Below are 20,104 nucleotides of genomic sequence, written 5' to 3' on the forward strand. Positions count from 1 at the left end.
AAATATCAAATTTTTCGCTAGGCCTCTATTGCGTGAAAAATTTGGTGACTTTTGGGGCACGTTTAGGGGGGCAAAAAGGCCCTCATTTTGTCGGAAGAAGGAAAAAAATAAACTAGAAAAAAAATGAGAAAAATTCCTACAGATCCAATAGGGCCTTCGCACTGTCAGTGCTCGGGCCCTAATTAGGTGAATTTATTAAAAGCCTAATTGGCTCTACTTACAGCAATACTGACTTCATAAATTCTTCTGAAGATCATGTGCTATTGTCCTTTGAAATGAGAATGAAAGCAAAGGGCAGCTGAGAAGCCCGGCTCCCTGTCGGTGGGGCTGGTTGTGGAATACAACCTACCTATACATTGGGTTCCATTTTTCAACTGGCGCTGTGGGATAATTCACAGCACCAAACTCTGACTCTAAAGTTAATCGATCCTCTAACTTCACTCTTAAACCCCAAAAGCCCACCCAAATACTGTGTAGCTCTATCACTACAGTACACCATATGCTTCAAATAAAACTATTAACGGTGTTCCTATATTAACACCATTATTACCTGCCATAATAGCTGAAATGTCGTATAAATACTTGTTTGGGGGGAAGTAACATTTCTTAAATTGCAATCTGCAGGCATCTCAATTCCTCCAATCAACAGAAAGCTAGCAAAGAGGCAACCCACGGCATTATTTAATTATTTTTTTTTGGGTGTATACATTTGTTGTTCTGATGTAATAAAAAGTGTAAAAATTCATATTGCAATGTGCTTCTAAACATCTATATAAAAATATAGTGATGAAGGTCATAGGATATTCCTGCTATTAGATCACCCTGTTACACAACTGCATTTCAAATATCAGCTATCGTATTTACTGAAAAATTATGCTTTCTCATTTGCTTTATTTGGTATGGTATACTAGCATTCGCCAAACAAATGTTCTTTCAACTGACATCAAAAGTGGACCAGGATAATGGATTCACTGAGTCTGTTGCAGTCTTTAATCATTCCTGAAAACAATAACGACATCAAAAGATTTTGATCCTCATTAACTTGGTTATGATAATGAAGAATTTGTTGTTGCACTGGCTTGTAGCATGAAAATGTTCTCTGCACGTGGCAGTGAAAAGCTGGCAAGGTTCTTGGAGCAATACTGTAGCTATAAATACTCAAGAGAGAGAAAAAGCAATTGACTGCTGCAGTGTAGGTGTTGCACCATCTGTTAAGACAACAGAGCTCCTACCGTCTTTATTCTTTATGTTGACGAGAGTTTTTCGCTTGTACTTATGTATAATGTGTATATACAATAATTAAATCTGACTATATTGAGTATGCACTCCTGCTTTGCTCTTATACCTGTTTGATCAATAAATGAATACATTAATTAAATCCTTTGAATTCATGAAAATAAATAGATAATGTGGTGGAAAATTTAGCCTTGGTCGCTTGATTAAACCAAACTGCTGAGAGCAGCAAAATACAGCCTTGGCCCAACTAAATGTACGGGTAATCTGCCCCAAAAAGATTAACACTGACCTTAAAAATAATTTTGTCAACGCGAATGTTAAGAATGAATCATCCTTTATGCATTAAAATCATTATGCTTCCTTTGTTTCATAGTTATTCTGCATCGAGATGCCTCATGTATGCTGTGACTCTTTTGCATGCAATTGTTTAATTAAATCTACTGCAATCTGGATCATTTCTCTCACACTCAGTTTCAGTCCAGTTATTCACCTAGTTTGAAAGAACGTATTAAAGAGCATTTCATTGTTTTTTTACACAACAAATACTACGTAAATGTAAGAGATGGTTATACACAGCACAAGTTTATAGGATATATTCTAAAGATAGCTAGATGAATGGATACTTTATTAATCCCGGAAGAAAAGTATTTACACACACACACACGCACGCACGCACGCACGCACGCACGCACGCACGCACGCACGCACGCACGCACGCACGCACGTACGTATGTATGTACTACTTGTCTGTTAATACATTAATAATCATTTATTGATGTAAATTAAATGCAACATTTGGAAAACTGCTATTTGACTGTATGTAAATGTGTGTAAATCATATGGTTGTGTTTGTTATTCACTTATCCGTCAAAATAAGTTTGGCCATGAACAAACTATTTATTAACAAAATGTTTTATATTTGCCTCAAAGGCTGTCCAAATGTTTTTTTTTTACCTGGGTAGATTTTAATTGGTTGACCTCTACCATGCACCTGCATTCACTGAAGCACCAATTATTACGATAATTAAGATATAAGAGCTCTCCAATAATTAGCACTTGATTACAGAGATTTAGGTCCATGGAAGCTATTATCATTCCAAGAATGATGGCTTTCTTGCAAAGACATTTATGAAGCACTCAAGGTATGTGGGTTAAAGTCAAATGTGGAGTTGGGGAAGATCAGAGAAAAAAGAATTGGACAGACACACTGCACAACCTCTCAGTACTTGACAGGTGAACAAACACAAGTGATCCAGGCCTTGTCAGATAAGCTTAACATCAAATTCATCCAGCTGAAAAATATATCACTTGTGGAAGTTTTTAAGTAATTTTAGGGGGGTAGTACACAAAGCTTGGGAAAACATGACTGACATTAGTTAAGACAGCTTTAGACTTTCGTTGTTTGGGATTCCTGTGCTGTTAAGGCTACATGATTGGCTGGTTTCTGAACTGGACCGGTGTTCACACAATGTGACTGATCAGTGACATTAGGTCACACACATGAACATTCTTAGATTGCTTCGTCACAAAATGTTCTTTCTTGGCTGTCATCTCTTTGTTCAAATGTTTACAGCATCTCTTTTGCAGGTGTCCTTCCTCACTGTCACCCCATTTCTTGCTCTTTCATTGGCTTCACCTCAAATATAAAGTTACTGACTGCTCCAGATAGGTCGCACATGAGATATCAGTTTGGTGTCAAAGATGGTTTAGTGATGTCAGTTGGTGTTTTTGATCAGCCTTGGAGTATTTCATAGAAAATAAATAAGTACTGACTGGTGACTGCCAATCATTCCCTGATATGCCTCTTTTTTTTTGTTTTGTTTCGTCAGCAAGCTCACCAACTTGTAAATTAGGCATAAAAAATGTAATGCAACAGCAGTTTTACTGTGACAGCAGAGATGTTCTTGAACGGTAATCTAATCCATCAGTTGTTGGTGACATAGGTCTGTGCAAAGTAGAGCCCAACAGTGTAACATAGCCTCAACATAGTCCATCCATACAATAACCCGACCCTCCTCCGGTCTTTAATTCACATTACTTTGATTTTTGTATTGTAAAACCCTGCTTTCCTTTTCAACTTCATGTTGAAAAAAAAAAAGAAATTGTACCAGTTTTAGTTCTTAATTACCTTTTAAACCAAAGGGTAATTAAGAACTAAAACTGGTACAATTTCTTTTCTTTTTTTTTTTACGCCAACTGTGTCAAAGCAGTCTTTTACTGGTATGGTCTCAAAGGACATGTTTGGAAAAGAACAGACAATTTCAAAAGATACTTGGCAAGCGATTGCATGGAGTATTTCATGTAAGTAGATGGCCGTTATTGTCACGGAGTGGTTGATTAGGACCCAAACGCAGGAGAGACGGAGAGGCAGGAGTTCCAAAAAACAGTGATTTATTAAGTAAAATCAAACCGAAAACGCTGTAGAGCATGGTCAACAAAAACACAACAATTTACCACCAGAGAAAATCAAAAACCTGACAGGACACAAGGAGGGTAGAAACAGCACAGGGAGAAAGGGAAAGACGAGACAAGATATACAGAAGGCTTGATGAGACACAGGTGCACACAATCAGGGCGGATGGGAAAAGGGGAAGTCAAGATATAACTTAAACAAAAAGACACAGAGTTTCAAAATAAAACAGGAACTAAATACCAAAACTGTGACAGTTATAAATAGGAGCAGATGATAAATTGATGTCAGTGAAGAGGTGTGTAAAAATACTTGCTTTAATTCACAAAGGCCTTTCGGTGATTCTTTGTTCTTCTTTATACAAAGAGATAGTAAGTAATTAAGCTAAACTTTATTTATATAGCACTTCTCAAATATAAAATCACAAAATGTTTTCACAAAGGGTAGTAACACACATAAAATAGTCATATAATTAAGAAACAAATGAGTAACACAAAAGATAAGATAAAATAAAATTACGTACAATAAAAGCTAGTTAACCCAGTCAGCTAAAAGTCTGTCTAAATACAAGTGTCTTCAGGTGTTTGTTTTTTTTTAATTAAACACTCAACAGATTCAGCAACATGCAGGGACAGGAGAAAGGCGTTCCACAGTCTGGGGGCTACCGGAGTACACATCCCCCCGGAGTTTTACAGCATGTTTAGGGACCATGAAGAGGTTTGACCCAAGGAACGGGGAGAGTGGCTAGATGAGTAAAGGGTAGAGGTCTGTAATGTATTGAGGGGCCTGACCATGTCAGCTCTAAATGTTAACACCAAAATCATAAAATCAATTCTAAACTTGACAGGTAACCAGTAAAGTGGAGATAAAACTAGAGTGATGTGAACTATTAAAAGTCTCGCTTCTGCATTTTAAATGATAAAGACTAGACTTTTTAAAACAAGCAAAAACAGAATTATAACAATCAATCTGAGAAGAAATAAAAGCATGAATAATCAATTCCAGATCAGCAACTGATAGCACTTTTCTCAGCTTGGAAATGTTTCTCATGTGATAAAAATATGTTTTGATCAACTGTCTTGAGTGACCGTCAAGACACATTGACTGGTCAAACAGAATCCCCGGGTTTCTAAGGCTCGACTGGACAGAAGAGCCCAAAGAATCCAGGAGCTGTTGGATTTAAAAGATATTTTTTATCTGGGGCAATGATCAGAGTTTCAGTCTTGCTTGGATTCTTCTGGAGATAGTTATTGTTTGGCCAGTTATTGACGGTTTCCAAATACTAACGATATTGATAAAAGTGAAAATCTGAATAATTGAAAGAACAGTAAAGTTAAACATCATCAACATAAAAATTAGAATATAGATTATTAAAAAAATAATTTGGTTAAATGGAGTTAAATACAACAAAAACAAAAGTGGATCCAAAACCGAGCCTTGCGGGACTCCTTATAAGAAAGGAGATGTTTTACAGAACATTGTTAATATCAACTTTGAAAGTTCCATCAGTGAGGAAAAAAATGAATTCACTGAAGGACAGACCCAAAAAACCCTATTTCAGTTTTGAGCTAGTTTATCAAAACACATTAGCTGTCTTGCTACCACTTTTTTCAGTATTTTTGACATAAAAGGAAGCTTTGAGGTAGGTTCAAGGTTAGGCTTTTAAAGAATTGGGTTGACGATGGCATGTTTAAGACAAATAAGGACTGATCCAGTTTTAAATAGCCTCCAGTCTTGATGTAACTGATGCTATTGTACTTTGCAGGATAATCCATTTAACAGCTGCCATTGTCATGTTACTGAAAAATCAGCTACAGCTGCCAAAAAAAGGCCAAATCATCTGCAGTGCCGTGAATTATCCACAAGCACCGAAACAAAAGAAAATGCAAAGTCGAAATATGGATTCTCACCAGAGCTCGTCCATCTCTTGCAAATCCATTAGCCTTGCAAGGTAACCTGAACTGATATTTTTAATTACACATACAGCAACCTAGTTCAGATGACATGAATTAGTAATGTTGGTCGCCCACAAATTTTCCGTACTATCATAATTGCTCTTTAGCTCTGCTTTGTTCTCCAGCAAATGAGAATATGTCCATCTCTAACTGCTATGTTTTCAACTGGGCTGACTGGCAAAGATTTATGTGTGTGCCCTTTGGTGCTGGACAAGTTGAGAACAGCACATTTTCTTTGAAAATAGCTGCCTGATGTGGAAAGAGAATGGTAGAGACCGAGCCAAAACTGAAAAGTTATGGGCTGTAAATTCAAAGCAGTCATCTCTAAGATAGTAAATGTGCTACTGAGCTGAGTTAGGTGATAATTCTCTCGAGGTTCATCACTACAACTGACTCCTTTGTTATTAGACATGGTCATCTGACCCATTACTAATATAAAAGTATTGATTACTGCTGCCTTTCACAATGGGCCAGCAATGCTAAAATATGTTTGGACTTTTGATGAAAATGCAGGCACATGGTTAACTTAAGGTTTCATACGATTGACTGAGGTGACAGTTCACAAAACAATCACAAGGATTATGTTGGAAAAAAAACACTGAAAAAAAGCTGTTTTTGTGATATTTTGAACAAAGCATAATATTATTTCCCTTGTACTGAATATTTAGCCAATAGTGAGTGGGAGTAAGAAAACATTCAATGTAATATGAAAGCTTTCAGAGGAGAAAAAACAAAGATGGGTGTTTTTATTCTTTTATTAGTATTTTTTTAAAGAATAATAGCAAAAGTAATACTCACACATTCCTTTTGATATGTTTTGTTGAAGTAAGGACCATAATTACTATCCCTTGCTCTGCCAGAGTAATAGCACAGGGCATTCGGTAATAATGTCTTCCCGCAATTGCAACCTTTTCTTTCCATAATGCTTTAATAATGGATTGTGTATATATAACCCTGTGTCCTCTGAATTTTTATGCTTATTAGGAAGCAGCACAGGGGCAAAGAACAGCATCGTCTTCATTAGCTTTCAAGTAAAGTAATTGAAATCCATTAGGATGATCTAAAATGGATCTGATGGTAAATATAAGGGATTTTTTTTTTCTTTAAATGTGGAATCATGGGCGACCTCTTCAAGCGAATGTAAATCTTTGTATGCCTGACTGTGTGTGTGTACGTGCAAGTGTGTGTAACCAGCACATGCTTGCACAGCCAGTGAGAATAAAAGGTAGGGAGAAGGTAAAACAGGGAGGGAAGGAGAGAAATAGTGAGTGAAAAAAAGGAGAGGGAGGGAGCAGCGAGCACAGTAATATCCATTAGATTTATTGTGTTGCAATTCCCAGTCCCTCCAGTTCTGCCTGAGGGGGACTATATTACATTTCATCACAGTTTCATTTTCTCCTGCAGATGAGAAATGGGAGTTCTGTTGCAGTAATGTACCATGTATGTGCTAAATCTCATCTCTAATAAAATCAAACACATCACAACTCCTGCACTTTTGCTACAGGTCCGTGACAAAATGAAACACAAACTGTGTTTGTATCAAGACATGCTTATTATAACATAAAAATCAAAACACACCAAAGAAATAGTAATCAGTGCACTGCATATAGAAGACAATGAAATGTGGTGAAGGGACTCTCCCCTTTCTGGGTAACTTTAGAATCAGCCTCCCGTCGCTCCCCCAGTGTAGTACATAAATACGATGCATTAAAGACAAACTGTTACCTCGAGTGTTGATTTCTCAGAGGCATAGTTCGGGAACTGGAGTGTTGTGTTACATTTGTGCAAGTGTTACGTTACATTATCTGGGCAGAACAGTCAAATTCACATTAAGGGTATTTGATCTCAGTCTATTATGCATTTGCAATAAAGTGTAATAAAACCCTTGTCAGGTGGAAGCCGGTGGGGATGTGTTATTACATTACCTCTTAAAACAAGCTTGAACATGTACAAAAAGCTTACACAAGGTTTCCACTCACTGCCAGGGCACGTCAGCAAACTAGAGTATGCTTTTTAATTACACCAATATTAACTGTTGTGGCAGTTTAAATTGTTATGTTAATTCTCTCTTTGTGGAATCGAAGCTACATGGGCTCCTGTCGTTTATTAACAGCTTGGCATGAGATCCATCTGCAGGAAACTGGGAGCTCAACTTCAAGGACATTCATGTATCACCTTACAAAGACATTTACCTATGCGTTGCGCTGTCACTGTGGTCTAATACTTGACGCATGTTGACAGCGGTTCCAGACAGTCTTTGAAGGTCTGATAAAATTTGAACAAGCTTGTAATGAGCCTGTTAGTGAAAACCTGGTCATATTGTGTCTTTCTTCTGGAGATTTTCAGCTGAGCTTCTGTCTCTTGTTTAAACATTGTTCTACTTTGGTCACAAAAGAGAATAATGGAAGAGTAGTATCAGTATTTTCTCTGACATATGGTGGTCGGGAAACCTCTGGTCTCAGTGCCTCCCTGAACAGATTTCAGACTCCACGGGCAGAAAGAGAGTGCAGACAGAGAACTCGGAGAAGAAAGAGAGATTGTAGTGCTTGATAACAATAAAAATTGTAACCCTCTATGTTGCGGTGAAGGAACATCACTTGATCTGGATTCTTATAGTTTACTAATAATAGCCCATTTCCACCGAGCAGTGCAGCACTACGATATGCAGGTAATTGTGTTTTCATCATCAGAAGTTGCAAACCAAAATAGGCATGCTATTCCAAATGTACCATACAAAACTAAGATGTACGACTCAGTGGAAACATGACTAAAGAGTACACACCTGTGGTACCTTTTGATGCTAGATGTGACATCATCACACCAGCTGTTGCCCGGTTACAAACACGGCATCTTAATGCAATTATGATGACCTTCTGGAGATTTTCTATCATACTTTATGAAGGTTTACTGGCATATTTTTAATTAAATAATAATGACAGTGATATAATTTTGCCTTGGGATTAATTATACAGAGCCTTGCCCAAAGGGTCCTGTGTGAAAAATACCCTACATGTGTCATGGTAAAACCGACATTGTTTTTAGTGTTCATCTACAAGGTTTCAATAAAGAGAGCAAAACTCCTGTGATACTACTTAACCCGCTCAGTCGACATGCTCCTTTGTCTTCATGTCATCTTTGCTGATGTAACAGCTGTTTCAAATCAATTTGTGAACAAAGCTAGTGGGCAGCTGTTCGCTGAATTTACAGCAGTTATGGCCGTTCATTTACAGCAGGGGCACAGTTACACTCTGAAGCCGTGCACGCAGCTGCTTCTACCTTTTTTGTGTCATTTTACAGAAATAGAATCAAAAGATTAGGGTTATGCTAAATATCCAGGAAAAGATGTAACTTCTCCAGAATTATAAAAGGACATACAGAGTCACTTGCAGTTTGGCTGCCTAAACCTCATCAGCTTAAACATAAACATAACAACGGTCTCAAATACATTAAACGTAGCTGTGCAAAGAGAAATGATCTTAACAGGCAATTGTGTCATTCTGAAGTTAAACCTGAGTCTCCAGGATGAGAGAGACATAACTGTCCTTTCCACCTTTTCATATGTGCTCAGCAGATACTAATGCATATTGTGGAAAACCAGGAAAGATTGACCAATGAGCTCTGTGGTTATCACGTGGATGTTAAAACAACATTAAATAGCAACAGCTTTTTACTTAGAGATCATTTCAGTTCCCACAAAGCAGGCTTACCAGCAGTCTGTGGAAACTGTACTTTAACTAGATTATTAAAATAACCTGGTCTGGCCAAAAAATATAAAAAAAAATATACCAAAAGTATAACGTAGATTTGTGTAAATACTTTTAAAAGGTGTAGTGATGATAGTCTCATGGAGTCTAGCAGTGTAAGAAGAGATCATTTGTAAGTCCACATAACACGTTAACAGCCAGTTTATAAGTAAAGAAAACGGAAATGCAACAAAACAGGTATAATGGGACAAGCAGGATAAATAAGAAAATCACTGCAAATGACATACAGAGCAGTATTGGCAGAAGTAGCAGAGGTGGAGCAGTGTGTGTGTGATAGTGGCCTCATAAAGCAGCTCATTAGCTAGCAGAGCGACAGGGTCAGTTGCTCTGGCTTCACTTCCAGTCAGTATCAAATGGCTGACAACAGGTGGCACAACTAATAATACCAACAGCTTGGTGTATCGTTTACCACAGACAATGGACAATCACTGATAAAGGGGAAAGCAAGCCCTGTGACAGCGACGCTATCAGCACAGACTTTACTGTCTTTGTTTTAACTGGAGCAAATCCAGTCTAACACATCTGATATAGAGGGAGGGAGCGCCGGAAAGCAGGCGTAAGAAAACCGGGGCGCCATCGCATAAGGAAGAAAAAGGCAAGAGAGTTGGGGCGAAAATGATTTTCTCTGCTCTGCTTTGTCAATTTCAGAGTGCCATCTCTCGATAGTCATTAAATAAGTTGTGTTGTTGTTTTAATTATCGATAGTAAAGCAATCTGTTCATAATTACAAACATTTGCTTGTGGCAATTATAAACAGTGGCTGGTAGCAGTTTAATTTGCCCGCTCTAATCTTGTCTGTAATTAGAGCACACACAAGCAGAGCACCGGCGTTGTTCAGCTCCAAGGCAAACAAGACAAGACTGAAATTCCCATTATAACAAACTGCTGACTGCCTGCGGCACACAGATTCTCCTGCCGTCAGTGTGCAACATTTCAAACATTTTAATCCATTTGTTTAGCTTTATATTTCAACTGCACTCGTGCGGCAGGCTTATTTCAGCTTCTCTGTAAATAAAAAGTCATTTGAAATTGGGGAAATATTTCATAAAATTGAACCAAAGAGGCTACATGTTGCTTTATTCTTCATCCTTCACTTATCTTGGGAAATAATTACTTCATCATCACAAACTGTGAGACACACATCAAGCAGATGTAAACATTGCTGCACGTATAGTACTGTACTTATATGTGCATTGTGTGTAAATGTGACCATGTTTTGCAGGGATGTGTTCACTTTATAAAACAATTAACTTCAAGGTTTGAGACTAGAAAACTCCCCCAGCACACGGGGATCAGCTGGGAGTCCGACACCGTCCTTAAACACTCCTCCACCACGATCCCACACTACATCTCTGGATCCCACAGAAGATGGGAGACGTGGAGCAAATGCTTTGACAAGGCAGGGGCATGCATGTCTCTCATGTATCTACCCGGACTCTCCTGACACAAGCCAAGAACATGTCAGGAAATCAGTCTCCAAGGTCAGCCCGGAGATGTTGTGTCAAGTCGCGCTGGGAACTTGAGGAGATGGGCAAGAGCTGGGGGTGGAGCGGGGATTCGAAGCTCACGTGTGCTGTAATGTTTGAGACAAATCAAGTGTTTGAGGGGGAAAAACATTCACACCAGGCTCGTGTAAGAGAGATAATGCATGTTGCGGTATGTGCCCACGTGCGTTTTCTTTCTTTCTGTCTGCTGTGCTTTGACAACTCCAGGGAAACATCTTTCACTGTCACTACAACCCCCATTCCAGCCTGTCTGAAGCTTCCTTTTCCACTCAGATGATGGCTATTAATTCCCTTCAGAGGCTGCTTGATGGAAGGCTAACAACATTTTATATTGTTGATACACTTCTGACTTGAGCTGCATGCTCTCAATTACAGATGAAAGATAGCCAGTAACCTGGTTACAAATAGGCTTGGCTGTTTAGATGATGTCAGGCACCTTTATCAAGGCTGGATGGAAATAGAAAGGGAGCTGTCTACGAACCCCCTCCAGTGTCCTCCAGTGCTGATATTATCCTCCTCAAAAGAGATGGTTAACTGCACATCCAGCTTGGCTCGGCGCCATTCTCATCATTTGCACTAATTCATATGGTCTCTGGGTGGAGACACCAAGCCCAGTTACTTGTCCTCCCCAACCCAATCAATCGAAAGGACCAATTTGTAATTATGGTAATTGTCACATTCCTCAAACTCGTTCGGAGCAGGAATGTAAAAGGAAGAACTTGTCAGCCAGGGAACATGGCTTCTTTTGAAGGGTTTTCTGCTATCATGGGATGTGAAATCATGCTAAGCAACAGTGTTCATCTGTCAAAAGCCATTTCTGAACGGATATTACGGGTAAAGGGGCACCGAAGGTCCCTCTTCATTCTGCCTCCATTCTCCAGCTATGCATTTACTCTGTCATGTCTCTCCCTGATGCCATGACAGACTGATTTCATCTGCTGGGTGGGGTTTGCGACCCGGTTATGCCTTTCTCTCATTTCAGCTCTATTACTACCTCCCAAGGTGGTACAGAGGTGTTACCAACCATGGACCAAACACTGTTGCACCTCCATGCCATTCACACAGCACATCTGGGTGGAATAAAATCAACACTGAGGCTGACCTAATTAGGGCCCGAGCACTGACAGTGCGATGGCCCTATTGTATCTGTAGGAATTTTTTTTTCTTCGTTTTTATTTTTCCGACGAAATGAGGGCCTTTTCGCCCCCCTAAACGTGCCCCAAAAGTCACCAAATTTTGCACCCAAGCCAGGCCTGGCGAAAAATTTTAGATTTAATGGTTTGCATTAATGGGCGTGGGCTAATGGCTCAACAGCGCCCCCTAGAAAACTTTGTGCCTCAACCACAATACGTTTTGACGTACATGCACGAAAATCGGTACACAGCTGTATCATGTCGCAACTTAAAGAAAAGTCTCTTGGTGCCATGGCCGAAACCGAACAGGAAGTCGGTCATTTTCAATTAATGGTGTAATTTTGGTGCAATTTATGCCATTTCTTCGGCCGCTTCTTCGCCGGTTATACATCAAAATGTGCGTCTCAATCCTGCGATGATGCGCATTACTTTTTCTCAGTCAAAAACGTTACCGTGGCGACGCTAGATGCCAAAAACCGGGCCCCCCCTTCATCTGATTGGTTCATAACTTTTGAATGGTTTGACAAAGACTCGTGGGTGGTGTCATCGGACTCGGTTTTGAGTCCTTGAACATAATTGGTGCAAATTAGCCCCGTCCCTTCTACTGATTGGTCGATATTTGATAGTTCCTATTTTCTGCCATCATTTTTGAATGGTTTGATATAGAGAGTGGTGGGTGGTGTCATCCGCTAAATGTCCAGGCCTAAAGAATCTACATGCAAGTCATACAAGCGCTTCGACTGCAGCACGCCTGAATGTGCACAAGGGTGCGAGGGCCCGTTCACAACTTTAATTGGATTTTACATCCACATTACTGCTCAAATCAATCACAAACAGAACACTTAAAATGAAAATATCAACATAATTTACTGTCATTGGCTTGAATGTCATGGCTCCTGAAATATGTGTTCAAGGAATTCCTCTTTATAACCTCTTTATAACCAGGCCTCTCATCTGGGCTTATTTGAGAGGCTAAATTATTTTTTAAAAACTGTTGCACCTTAAAAACGATGTGCGTCTTTGCTGGAAATCTAAACTTTACAGAGAGGGCAGCCATTATCCCCCACACATCGTTGTTCTGCATGAAAAATGTTTCAATAAAATAATCTTAACTTCCTGTGAATCCTGGCTGCCTACTCAGGTTAGTTTTATATTTCTATGTTTTGTATGTTTTACTTTTTCACTGTCATAACACATATGCTAAACTATAGCCTAAGATAAAAGTGTTATGGTGACTGATGGATTTCAGTATCGTGGTATTGCTAAAGGTTTGTATTTAAATAGGTAATATATGACAAGTAAATAAAAATTTCATCATTTTGATGTTTACGAGGTACATTTAGAGCAAAAAACGGCTCGGGATGAACACTCCCATGTTAAAATAAATTCATAAATTCAAGACTATGTTTACACAGATTTATTTGGACTTGTACTGATGTGCTAAATAGTAAAGCACATCTGATCTGTCGTCAACACACACCCCAGAATTATGAGGTTGGTGTAACAGCATTTCAAAGAGAGGGAAAAAAAACACATCAAAGACCTTCATCTTTCAGACAACCCCATATTGATTTTAATTTAAACTAAAGCTGAGTATTTGCACACTGGCAGAGGAGAAAAAATGTATCTGACTGATTATCAAAGCAAATATTTGATGGTACCTCTGAACAAGAGATTTCATTATTGATATAATCCATTTCTGAAGCTTCTTTCATATATGCATTTCTTTAAACAACTTGTAATAAAGACTTTCTTCCCCCTGGACAAGAGAGAAGAAGAGAGGAGAGGAAGTAATACTAAATTGATGTTTTTATGGCTCTGAATGTTTCTGCACCATGACTCTGTGGCCTGAATACAAATGCAAGCTGTTACATAATGAATGAGTGCTTTACTCAGGGAATAAAGATTAGCAGCTGACCCCTTTTACATCATCATCTTATTTCAGGAACCAGAACCTCTTGGGCATGGCAATTTCTCTGCAGTATTTCTCCCTCAGTCTCCACTTTCAGAATGCTCAAGTTGGTGGGAAGGGAAAGAACAGGCGTCTTATTACTTTCATTATCACATGAGTGACGTGCGTACACTTTGTGCATCTGCTTAGTGTGAGGTGTCTAATGTAACGCCGCACACATGACGGCGCTGGGATGAACAAAGAAAACGAGGAGATGATGGGTTGGACAGTGTCTTTCCAGCTCACGACTGAGGGTCAACAAGCAAACATAAGCTTGTAGTTAGTGAACCTAATGAATAAATCATTGAGCTCCACTCCCACCTCCACCCCCCTGCACCCTCCCCCACCCCCAACACACAATCATCCACACACGCAGAGACAGATCAATCCAAGCCCATCACAACAGAAGCCACCCCCCCCCCTCCCCGTCCTGTCTCTCCGTCTACCCTTGGACCCGTGCACATCTGCTGCCATTACACACCCTGGCCCATATTCATGTTGCTGTTCATTATATTGTGTCACGTCGCGCTCTGGGTCTCTGCCAGCAGAAATTAAACTCTTCAGAAAAGATAAACATCATATTACTTCATTACCCTTTTAAAACATGCAAATTAGAGCCATTACCCACAACCCCCCACCCCCAGCCCCCAACACCATCCCCACAAAAAACACACACAAATACTGTATACCCTGCTTTTCCCCCCCCGGATGATGACGTTTGTCTGGCTGGCATTCAGTCGTTCCTTTTGTCAAACAAAAACTAAGCGTGAAGGGGCCGAACCACCACTCATTTTCCACCCCTGAATTAAATATCCCTGCCGCTTGACAGCAATAAATAACATTTATCACTAAGGAGATCTAATAATGACTTGGCTAAGCTGAGGCTGCTCATCAGAGCCCATCAACTGACAACCATGGCAGCATGATTATGCCGGCAGCTGCCTGTTACAACTGTAGCTCAACCACTCGCCGACACATCTACTTCTCTTTTATCCACCAAATGTTGTTGCAGAGCAGAGTTGTCTTTTGATGGATCTCTCCTTTCCTTACATAGTCCCTGTCTCACTTACAGATAATCCTCACTGCATCATTAATGCACAAAGGTTTAGGTAAAGAATTTCCAGAAATAAAAAAAAACGAACTCCAGCTGAATTGGACACGTTTGATTATAGCTATTTCTTTATTTCCACAGGTTAACATTGCAATGTGCATCGTTTTAGCAGATGTTTCTCAGCTAGTGAAGTGTGCTTAGATGAAGGTTTTAGATATAATGAAATAAGTGGACACCTAGGTGGAAAACAACCATGGAATTCATTAAAAATCCTTACTACTGAGCCCAATTTATGTTGTTTAAAAAAAAAAAAAACATGTTCGTGTACATGTTTACACAAATTCATTCCAGCATCGTTTTGTTCATCATATGGCCTGGCTGGTATTGGGCATTTTACCACCCACCCTTTAACAAGAGTGTGTGATTCATCAGTGCAGAGAGAAAGAGAGAGAGAGGAGCTGAAGTCAAATAAAACATCATGAGAGCGTTGTTCGGCACTGCTTTTGATCGTCTGTCTCATTTGACAAAACAGCACTTTTCTCACGCAAGTCTCTTTTTTTTCATCTCCCAAGACAGAAATACAAGCTTGGACTGTTTTACTTTATGGTGCGATAACCATCAGGCCTTATGAAGAAGAAAAATATCAAAGATAATTAGAGCCAGGGTGAAAAAAGATGATTAAATTGTAAGCTGGGAATGTTAACAGCATGGTCCTTGTTTAATAAGCAGATTCATTAACTGCAGCACTGCATCAATACTCAATTTGTGTATGATTAATAACGAGGAGGACATATTTAATAAGAATAAAACATTCATCATAAACACACATAAATCAACTAATCATACTTTTTTCTGCCCAATAGTACATCTGGATCTAATTACATTCCCACTCTCCGGTGCCATGCTGCATGTTAATTGAAATGCCTTAAAACCTTTCAAACTGTGCTCAAGTTAATAATTTGGTTTGATTCACAACTAGTCTAATCTTTTTTAGTGGGAAATGAAAAGTCCAGCTAAAGAGTGTATCAATTCCGCCTGACAACTGGTACTGAGTCACCTTTTATGCTTGTGATTGGCTGCAGAGGGGCTATCAAGAAGCCACACAAAGCCTGAGCTCATTAATCTTCCACGAAGCTTGAAAAGGAAATTGAGTTCAGAATCAGGCCTGAAATTCCTTAAAATGGCACAAGGCTTGCTGGGATCCTTTAACAGCGAGAAGCGGTTGAATTAAGTAATTCAGAGGTGCTGTTACATTGTACTCATAGAAAGTCTCTCTTTTCTCTCTCTCTTCCAAAGATTGATCATTATTCCCCGCTTATGCTGCATATGTGAAATGATATATCTTCTTCTCCTTTCTTCTTCTTTTCTCTCTGTTTGTAATGCCATGTGGCTCGAGTAATAATAGACCCCCCCCCCCCCCCCCAACAGACAGTTGTCTGGAAATGACAGAGAGAGAGCCACAAATGTATGGAATGTTGTATTATTTAAAAAGGTGCACCTGTTAGCAGGGTTTTGTGTATGTAAGTGTAGCTTTGCAAGCCCACTTTTACAAGACCACCATTTGCCAGAGCCAGGGCGGACAAGTTGTGGGCTGTCGGCTGGGGAAAGACCAGTTAACAACATATGGAGGCCGTGAACATATATATATATATATATATATATATATATATATATATATATATATATATATATATATATATATATATATATATATATATATATATATTATATGTATATATATATATATATATATATATATATATATATATATATATATATATATATATATATATATATATATATATATATATATATACAGTATATATACAGGACTGTCTCAGAAAATTAGAATATTGTGATTTTCTGTAATGCAATTACAAAAACTAAGAAATTAAGAAAACTCAAATATCCTATCTCATTAAATTAGAATATTCTGGGAATCTTAATCTTAAACATATATTTCAGTTGATTTGTAATGAATCCAGAATATATGACATTTTTTGTTTTTTTAATTGCATTACAGAAAATAAAGAACTTTATCACAATATTCTAATTTTCTGACACAGTCCTGTATATATATATATATATATATATATATATATATATATATATATATATATATATATATATATATATATATATATACATATATATATAATAATATAATATATACATATTCAGTATATATATATATTATGCACAGTATATATCCAACTTTCATATGCATCCACATGAAGTAATTTTATTACAAGTGTGGAAACGGGTGTCAATTCTTGGGGGCAGGAAATCACTTCACATGACCTGCTTTGTCCGTAGCTACTGCAAAGTGATGGTAGTAAACATGCAAAAGCAACACTTTGTGATCTGTTTGTAGGCTGACAAAGCAGACGACATAAAATCCATAACATCACTCAAACAAACAAGAGGCTGTCACATTTCTGTTCGCGATTACAACTATTATCATGAAAACACGGTATGAAATAAATGCTAATATAGTAGACAACAGTGTTGTTTAGTTATTAGAATAATATGAGTCAATCATAAAATGATTATTTTTTGTTACATTATACATTAGATATTGTGTTGTATTTCACTGACTTACCAGAGGTCACAGAGGTCTGTCAGGATCCATTTCTGCAGATCAGAATTTGTCCAATCTGCCTTGAAAGACAGCTTCAATTGCCAATCGTGTTGTGAGCAACAATTCAAAACACATTGACTGGTTGGAAGGTCCTCTTTCGCTTGGAACAACCTTTTTTCTGTTGTTACAAAACATAGACAGTGTTTCCAGATTTGGTGTGTTTCTCCTCCCGAACACAAAGAAAAATTACTTTGGACAGGTTGATAAAATGTGGGCTCGTTTTAAACATTTTTTTAGGGTTGATATAAAACATTTCAGAGAAAGTATAAATAAAATAGTTGTTTTCTTAAATGGGCAAAAAAGTAAAAACATATCTCTATAAATAAACTGCTGTGTCCTCTCTCTTGTATTGTTGTATGTATTTTGAAATGAGAGACCGCTGCTCAGCAGGGTTAAGAGTTCAACCTGGCACATCATTTGTACAATATACAAATTATTTGTCCATAATGACTCTGCTAACATATTTTTTACAATAAGCTGAATTTAGGTGTTTGGTTGCCCACATTTCATGTAGGTATGGGATAATTGTTTGTGGTTGATATGACGCCATGACCAGGAAGAAAGTCTATGTGGTCATCTGTTTGCACTCTTATGGTCTTAACACAGTTTTCTAGAGAGGTTGTGATTTGGGCTCGTTTTTATTGAGTTGGTTTTACGTTGTGTTTGGCCTGGAAACTGTCAGTAAGATCCAGCAACCCTGAACATATACCACGGAGTAAATTGGTCAAAAATCTGCAAGCTTGCGATCACACAAAAGAAACCCACACATCTTGTAAAATTGAGCTTGCAAGCTTGAATGTGGAGGCACAGACAAGCAAAACTGAGTTTGCAGGCAGAAAGTGTGATATACCGGTTAACAAAACTACGTTTATGGTCACAAACTTGCACAGCTCAAGTTTTCATATCAGTACTTACAGATACGACCGATAATATACACATTTGTAAAAGACCAAGTCTATGACTTTACAACTGCTGATATCTGGCCTGTTCACCATAAAACCTTTCTGGGGATGATGGTTAGATTAGCAGATCAAGATTGTGAGAAAGTGCAAACACACTTACTATGATGTCTGGAATTTGAACAGATCCATTCATTTTTATGGACTTTCTAACCAAATGTTGGGCAACTTTTGCAGTTAACACTTATATGTGGTGGAGTGGAAAGTAATACAACAACTTGCAAATTAAATACAAAAACCAATTATATTACTTTTGTAAAGAGTAATGAATAATTAGTAGCATTTTTTGAGTAATCAGTGGTATTGATTAGTGCGGAAGCCTCGAGTTTCATATGATCAGTTGAAAGAAATTGCTACCTACTTGCTAATTGCACAACTTTTTATTTTTCATTCCAATGTGTATACTGTTTATATTTCGTAATTATATATTTTTTACTTCTTTTACCCTTTCCCTGCATGTGTGTGTTGAGTGTACTGCTGCTGCACAAAGTGAATTTCCCCATTGAGGGAGAAATAAAGGACAATCTTATCTTATCTCTTATCTAAACGCTTGTGTGTAAAATGTTTGCAGAGTAAAATTTAGTTCAGTTCCAACCGAAATCTTTCCCCGACCACATATAGAGCCTGTGGAAATGACGAGTGCACATAAATATTGTTTGTCACTCTCAGAGTTTGCAATGTTCTATTCTGTATGTATTATGCTGGTATATTTTGACAATATGTTCATACATTCAAAACATGTATATTAAATGTATCATCATCACATATGTACAGGATTTAATGATTAAAAATGAATAACTGTCTCTTTGGGGCGCCACCTCCGTAATGGAGGAAAATGAATGATAATGATAATGAATCAATCTGGAATAACAATTATGATAGATAATAACCATCTTCCTCGTTAGATGGAGGCACCACCTCCTTACTGGAGGGAAAATTAAGTAATAGTAATAATCAAGTCTTTCATCTAAAGTTGTTAATTCTCATAATCCTTAACATTATGAACAAAAACACTTAAAAAACCGACTGAGTTGTGAACTTATTGATAGCGTGCAATAATGATAAAAGATGCAAGTAACTGTATATTATTCATGTAGAAAATGAATGGCGATAAACAAAAGTGGAATAACTACAAAATACTAAAGAATGAAACTGAATAAACAAAACAGATGAATTAACAAAACAAAAATGAAAGAAGAACTAATCAGTTAAATACTGTAACTCCAAAATGTATTCTGCAGGGAAAAAGAAAATCTGAATGTCAGAAGTAGCAAGGTTGATAAATCTGAACGAAAACAAAAAAATGGACTAAAGTAAGCTAATATGTTTCTGTCACCTAATTTATGACATCGATCCAAAATCACTTGCACATGTCATGGTTACAGCAGCCGAGGCGCCGCTTAGAACTCTGCATACCATCTGAGATGGATGTCCAGGTGTGTCCCCCCAGGGACCGCGTCTCGCCGTGGCAGACACACAGACCGCTCAAACACCACGAC

This window comes from Cololabis saira, chromosome 2, assembly GCF_033807715.1.
Source record: "Cololabis saira isolate AMF1-May2022 chromosome 2, fColSai1.1, whole genome shotgun sequence".
Lineage (NCBI taxonomy): Eukaryota > Metazoa > Chordata > Actinopteri > Beloniformes > Belonidae > Cololabis > Cololabis saira.